Source organism: Motacilla alba, chromosome 12 (genome assembly GCF_015832195.1).
Source record: "Motacilla alba alba isolate MOTALB_02 chromosome 12, Motacilla_alba_V1.0_pri, whole genome shotgun sequence".
Taxonomy (NCBI): Eukaryota; Metazoa; Chordata; class Aves; order Passeriformes; family Motacillidae; genus Motacilla; species Motacilla alba.
Window position 1 is genome coordinate 11756981 of NC_052027.1, and position 7018 is coordinate 11763998.

The 7018-nt window shown below is 47.2% G+C and overlaps 1 long non-coding RNA gene across 2 annotated transcripts; it reads left to right on the top strand.

Moving 5' to 3' along the window:
- Nucleotides 1-3609: 3609 nt before the first annotated feature.
- On the top strand, nucleotides 3610-6964 carry LOC119706183. 2 transcript variants are annotated; one of them, XR_005258424.1, is made up of 5 exons: nucleotides 3610-4034; nucleotides 4636-4770; nucleotides 5775-5915; nucleotides 6207-6314; nucleotides 6852-6964. It is a non-coding gene; the product is annotated as an uncharacterized LOC119706183 (long non-coding RNA). The 2 variants fall into 2 exon arrangements; XR_005258425.1 differs by lacking the exon at nucleotides 4636-4770 and having other exon boundaries at nucleotides 3666-3726.
- Nucleotides 6965-7018: the final 54 nt, after the last annotated feature.

The following is a 7018-nucleotide window of genomic DNA, read 5'->3' on the forward strand; positions in this document are numbered from 1 at the left end:
TAAATAGGGGAAATCCTGTGCACTGAGATTTCAGGACCTGGTGGCTGGAGTGCAAAATGCATGGAGAGAAAGCGCACTTCTGCAGAACATTTCCTAAGACATCCAAGGACTCTCTGAAACCCACAAAGCCTGCCCTAAAACCACAGCTGCAACAAAAGAGGAAGAGTCCACAGCAGAACTGGGAGCATATTAAACCTTGCAAAATCGGTCTGCTTCTGTGGTGGGGAGCATGTGTATAAATACATACACACACACACACACACGGAGAGAGAGCTGTGCTTTTCAGCATCGGGGTAAAAGTGAAGGCAGGATGTAGGAATGCTGCACAGGGGTGGTGATTTCAGGCAGGGCTGGATCTAGTGCAGTGGCTTCACAAGGAGAATGACCAGTCTTCCCAGGATCTAGTGCACTGGATTTAAAGGATTCTGGGTGGTTTATAAGCCACAGAGGTAAATTCAGCAAAGATGTAAATGGGAGAGTGAACCATCAGAAAGAGAACAAGGATGAGGGTGCAGATGAAAAGATGTCCAAGTGGTGCAGAGTGCATAGGGCAAAAGGAGTGTAATTTCCAAGTGACACTAAGGAAGAACATAGGAAAATAAAGTAAAAAGACAGTGTTAAGACAGCTAGCTGTCTAACATTCCAGTACCATCTCTGTTCTTGTCCTGACACACTGAGTGCAGTTGCTGTTGAGTCCCAAGTTGTGCAGGCTCCTGTGAAGGCAGTGTTCCAAGGTGACCCCAGTGACACTGCCTAAGGTGGCTGCTTTCCTGGGAGTCGAGTCAGGAGCTTAGGGTTAACTCTGTTATGCAGGGCCTTTGCTGGGTAGGTGTATGTCCCTCCTGAACAGCTTTGCTGGAGCTGGAATGACTCTGGCAACAGGGATCTTCACAAAGAAAGGAAATTCATGAGGCCTGTGCCTGAACACGTTGTCTGTAAGAGCTGTTGCTTCATCTGGACAAGCCTCTGGGCCCATAGTGCTGGTGCACACTTTGGGAATGTGCTTATGGTATGGTTTGCAGTCAGAGCTGCATATTTTGCCTGCTGCATGTATTCAGCTGCAAGTTTCCATTCTTGGCATGTGACCATGTCCAAGGCCTGCACTAACACAGGTTAATGGATTGCCACAACACTACATGATGTAGAAAAATCCTACCTCAACTAAGCAAGCACAGACTGTAGGGGTCTGAGTTAAGCAGGTGTGAAGCCTGTTCTAAATCTCAGGAGTCTGTCGCTGCTGAGCACAGTGGACTCGCCTCCTGGAGGACTTTAGAAGGCACAGAAGAAGGAAATGCACTGGAGATCCTTGCTGCTATCTCAGTTCTTCTGAGCACAAGGTCAGCAGAAAAACAGCTGCTCCATGCTATGTCTGGACTGCAAGCAGACAGGCTCCACTGGGCAAGCCACAGCCCTGATTCCGTGACCACCTCATCCAGGACAGGGATGTGGTTGGAACTCCCTGACCTCCTTTAGCCCACACACCCAATCTTTCTTCCCAGGAAGTCAGATCAGAGCTGCTGTAACCCTCAAGATGGAAGGTCCGAGGAGGGGCTGAGACCAGGGGACAGCAGTGTTGCTATATCAGGATTATCCATATCTTGCCTTCCACTTGAGCAAAATTCACTTTCATATCCCTCAAAGTCAGCTTGCTGTGGAATTAGTGGAGAAAGAGAATAAAGCAAGAAGATAATGCAGTGGGGGAGCATTTCTTTGCAACTTTCCTGGGTAGAGGCATCGTCCAGGTTCCCATCACTTGCAGGACCAGCTGTGATTTCTCGCAATGCAATGCCAGACACAGCCATCACTCTCTGGGTTCCTTTCCCTTTCATTGTCCCTCTGGAGAACAGGACTCTTGTTAAAAACCCTGCAAGTATCATTGAGAGCCAGCTCTATTATTCCCTAGCCAGTGAAGCAAGACAGTCATACTCTCCCACAACCTAGGGATGCCCCTCTGATCTATTACCAATGGGGCTATCTTTAATGGGATCAGAGCCTGCCCTTTTTCACATCCCACAGGGACAACACCTGCCCACCAGAGAACAAAGAAGAAACCTGTTGTGATGGGAAAAAAGACACAGTTCTCTCCAGAGAGGCAGCAGGGCTGTTTGATTAAGAGCATCTTTCTCCCAGCCAGCTGGTTTGCTAGCAAAACAACCAACTAGACTTCATCTTTATGCAAGAGAGAAAATCTCTGTGGAGCAAATGCCACTAGTTCCATTTTCTTTACCTATATAAACCACAAGAAATCTGGGGAAATCTTTGCAGAAAAAGACTGTCGGAGCAAGAGGGAAAATATTTCTGCCTGAACCCAATATTTAAAAAATATTTTTAAAGGGTAATTTCAGTGCAGCATTTGAAATTCTGCAGCAAAGAGATCTATGTAGAAGCTTCATCTCTAGCTTGTCTTCCTCAAAAGACACAACAGTTAGGATTGCTGTAGCCTCTGTCTTTGCAGAGGTGCAGCATCCCAATCAGGCAGGTCTGATGTGTTTTCTGCATGAATGTCCTCTGGAGTCTGTCCCATGTGTACACATCTGCCCTTTATCTGTAGCACTCCAGTCCTCGGGCAAGAAACCAGAACAGGACCAAACAACCCCCATCTCCTTGACAGCGGTGCCAAACTCCAAACCAAACCACGCCTTTTTTCCCCTGCCTGTTTCTCAAATTGGAGACCAGGCTTCATTGCTGGTGCTTACCCCATAAGCTGCCCAGAGGAAAACTGGCATATGAGCACAGGTGCAGGTTCCAAGGGGGTCAGAAGAAGGTTGCCTGTGACACAGGGGCCTTTGTGATACATGGTTCATTAGCCCAGTCCAGAGTTGGAGTGGAAGGACTCAGGCATGCTTGGGTGTGTTTGTGCATCCTAGTTTCTTTGACAGTTTGGTGACTCTTGCAGAAGTGTAATTGTGAGCAAAGTTTTATTCCAGTGGATGCAGCACGTAGCAAGAAGTTCACCTTCAGTTAGAGAGGATCTTAATATGACCTTCCATAAAAAAAGGGGCATTGTTTTGAGTTTTTAAACAGCTGCTGTGTTCCACCCCACTAATGGTTGCAGTTCAGGAGTGAATAATATAAGCCTTAGATAAACACCCGGTAAAATAATTGGGATCTTTCCTGGCGGGGGGAAGCAGGCAAGTTACTCAACAAAAAGAAATTATTATTCTCACTGCGTAGGAAATGAAGTGTTCTCCTTTTCATCATCAAGTGGGCTGTCACACAAAATCTCTCCCCGCCCTTCTGGAAGGAGCCCAATGCCATTTGCAGTGCTCTCTTGCCATCTTCACTCTCCTAGGAAGCCAGAGACCATTTTAGTTAGGATTCATGTATCTTCTCCCTTTTCCCTTCCGACCTTTGTCTGCTTCTCCATCCCATCCCCAGCATTCTTAAAAATAACCCTTCCAGCTGCCCTTCTACTGTTCTGTATGGGAGCAAGCACCATCTCCTTTCTTGAGACAGCCGCGACATGATGGCGAGAGAAGCAAAAGTTTCCCCCAGCCGCTCCCTCCTGCCAAGCTCGGAGTGTCCACTCGGTACACGCTGTGTCTGCCGGGCTGGGCAGGACTGCAAAGCACCGGGCCCTGGGTCTTGGCCTCCATCGGATGAACAATTTCCCGTTGAAGGTTACTCACTTCCTGTTTTCCGTATTTAGACAATCTGGGCCTATTGGGAGCTTTGATTTTTTTGTAAACTTCAGCTGTTTTAAACGTTAAGTCGCGGGAGACTGAGGTAAGGGGAAGGAGGGGGAAAGGCCTGGAGACAAATTAGGGTTATTTAATCCCAGGGCTGTGTTCTCTCTGCAGTGTTCTGGTGACCATTAGAGCATGTGAAAGGAAGGTCAGGGGCTGACAGCATGGGAGATGGCGAGAGGGCTGCTTCACAATGGGCCCGGGCTGGAGGCGCTGCGTGCGGCTCTGCGTGTGCGTGGGGCTCTCCGTGAGGCTGTGTGGTCAGCGCTTGGAATCAGCCGGGGAATGTACTCCAATGATTAATGTCTCCTGTGTGTCATCTGTGCCACAAACAGCTGTATGGAGGTGGTAAGAGCAGTGCAGCAGCTCCCCAGCAGACGCAGGGAGGAGCTTCTAACCTAGAGAGTGCTGTGCCCTTTCCCTATGCCTATCAGTACGCACCACACACTGACATTTGTTAGAACTTGCCCTGAAGTTTGCTAGGCTGGAGCAAGTTAACACTTGTGTGTAGCTGATAGGGCAGGTCATGTCTTCTTTATGCCTGCTTTGCGAGGGTAAACTGAGGCACAGAGTGCTGTAATTCTGCTTGTTATCAGAAAGCGAGTGTGTGAGGGAATGGGGTGAGTCCTGGCACAAGTCAGGCAGTGGTCTGCCTTCAGAGATGTGCTTTTTCATCAAGAACATATTTCATGTGCTGCTGGGAGTAATGCTTGGAAAGAAGAAAATAGTGTGCCGTCCACAGTGCCTGTGGGCTCAAAGGTTATGTGAACAATTTGGTCTGTTCCTTTTTGTTCATCTAGTTCTCTTCTACCTATGATTAACACTCAGCATGGGGTGGTTTTACTTCCAAATTTTTCAAGGATCCATAAAAAAAGAAAATAAAAATAAAATAAAATAATGGATGGGCTGAATTAAAGCAGGAGATGTTAAAATAATCTGTATTTTACAGCAAAATCCAGTAGGGATTGCCTTGAGATCACCCTAGCAGTATAACCAGCCACCAGAATGCCAATGTGGACCAGTGGGAGCGAACTAAAGAACCAGAGACAAAAATCACAACTAAATAGACAACAAAATGTCCCAGGTAAAGAAATCTGCCGTGTACTCTCTGCCTGACAGAGAGCAGACAGGAGCTGAATCTAGAGCCAGAGGAAACTAAACGCAATGGGGAAGACTTTGGTGAAGCAGGTGTTAGAAGAAACAAGGGTCCATGTTCACACTGTGGGATTGATAGGCCCAACTCCAAATGATTTACACAGGCTCTTGACCCTCCTGAGCCAGAGTCAGCTTTTCCCCAAATAACTCCCTGCAGCCCAGAGTGCAGAACCACAGAGAGAGGAGCATGCAGGACACAGGCAAGTGGCTGTTTTCTGCCTGGTGCTGCTGTATAGGCTGGGCTAACATTATACTTCCCTGATTCAGGTTTTTATAGACCAAACAGTAGCAGTTCCCTCCCTCAGTGGTATGTCAAAGCCTTTCCCTGAAGGAGGGGTTAGTTCACTATTGTCTTTGTACCTGCTGGAAGTTTTCTCTGCTGTATCTCTCACCCTGCAGCCACATTTTGTTCAGATGCGCTTTCGGTGCTCAGAAATGCAACTTAGCTCTTACTGCAAATGCAGGGCAGGGCACTTCTGCAGTGTCTCCCATGAGTTTCTTCTGACAGGGGTCCTAGACCTCCCAGCAGCACCTTGGTGCAATGTGAGCCCTGGATTTAGGACAAGCTCTGGCTCTGGCAGGGACACATCAGACTGAACCACCAGGGCTGACTGCAAAGCTGGCACCACAGGGAATTGCACCCAAAGCTGTTCAAGCAAATGGTGTCTCTGAGTCGGCACCAGCCAGCTGCCCTGGTGCTGAGGTTTGATCTGTTAGACTCAGAGCAGCCTGGTTTGCACTCATATCACCATGCCCAAAGAACAGTCACTTACCCACGCTCAGAAATGTTTACTTGCAAGGACCAGATGGCCCAGGGAATTGGGCTAAACAAAGCATTTTACTTCTAGATCATGCTTTCTAATCCAGTCCAGGTTGGTGATAAATGAACATACTCACCTGATAGCCGCTTTTGGCTTCATTTTTGTTTTTCAGGCTAATTTCCAAGGGGAGATGCCTCACCTCAAAATATCCCTCTCTGCCCTGCCACAGTTGGTCCTGATTTGACTGTCTCTGCAGAGGAGCCAAGGATCAAATGCTCCATGGCGCCAGACTGTTTTCTTTTGCAGCCTGCAGGTAAGGGGAAGTTGTCCTATTTCTGGCTGTGTCACGCCTGCTCTGCGGATGGGCAGGAGCTCAGTTTGTAAATCTGCTGCCCCAGCCCCCTCCACCAAAGTGAATTAATTTTTTTAAAAACTGGGAAAATGCTTAATTGCAGTTGACATATAGGCACTCTCTGCTATGAACTTTACATGCAATCACAGATAACAGCATCAAAATTAATGCCTGCTTCCCACTTGTCCTTCTATAAGCAATAAACGTTTGGCAAGTCAGTAAATAACAAAATTCTCATGTGGCCATCTACAGGTCACCAGGATACTTAAGAAGTTTGCGTTAATTATACCATGTTTGCCATCAAAGAGGGGATATTAACCCTTTCGAGCTCTTGCAGGAAAGGAGTGGAGCCATTTGAAAGTAAGTAAATAAAATCTTGTCACTAAAAGTGCAACCTTTGCAAAATAATAATAAAAAGAGGGATGTTTGAAGCAAAAACCTCAGTAGATATCATGGAAAATACAGTACCTTTTCAGCTTCCCTTTTATTTATTTTGTATTTTGACATCAAACACTCCCTGTAACCTAATCTTCTTGGCTTTTGATGTGGCCGTGGAGACATGACAATTAAGCACCGCTTAAAACAATAATCCCAACAACAGGAACCAAAGGCAAGTAATGTCAGGGTTCCCCCCTCACAAAAATCCTGTCCCCCAGTGTTTGGTGGTAGTGAAAGGACTATAAATCCCAATTTGTTGCCTTGATATCTGCTCTGTGCTTACACTTTACGTTGAACTTTACACACTTGCTCCATTTCCATTCCCTGCTGTTTGTTTTTCTTCTGCTATGCGAAATGTCTGGAGACAAACACAATACACACATTGCAGAGAGATGGTTTGATCTTTCACAGATTAGTGCCACCTGACAAACATGGGATTATTTATTATCTGCGTTGCAGGAACTGCTGAAGCCCCCGCTCAGAGAAGCACGCTCCTCCGGGCGCTGGGGGATGCACCACCCCTCCTGACAGCCTGATGGATTATGGCCCCAGTTCTGTCAGTGGATCCAACCAAAGCAGCAAAGAGGCAGAGAGGCAGCCCCCAGGTAAGCCACCATCACAACCTG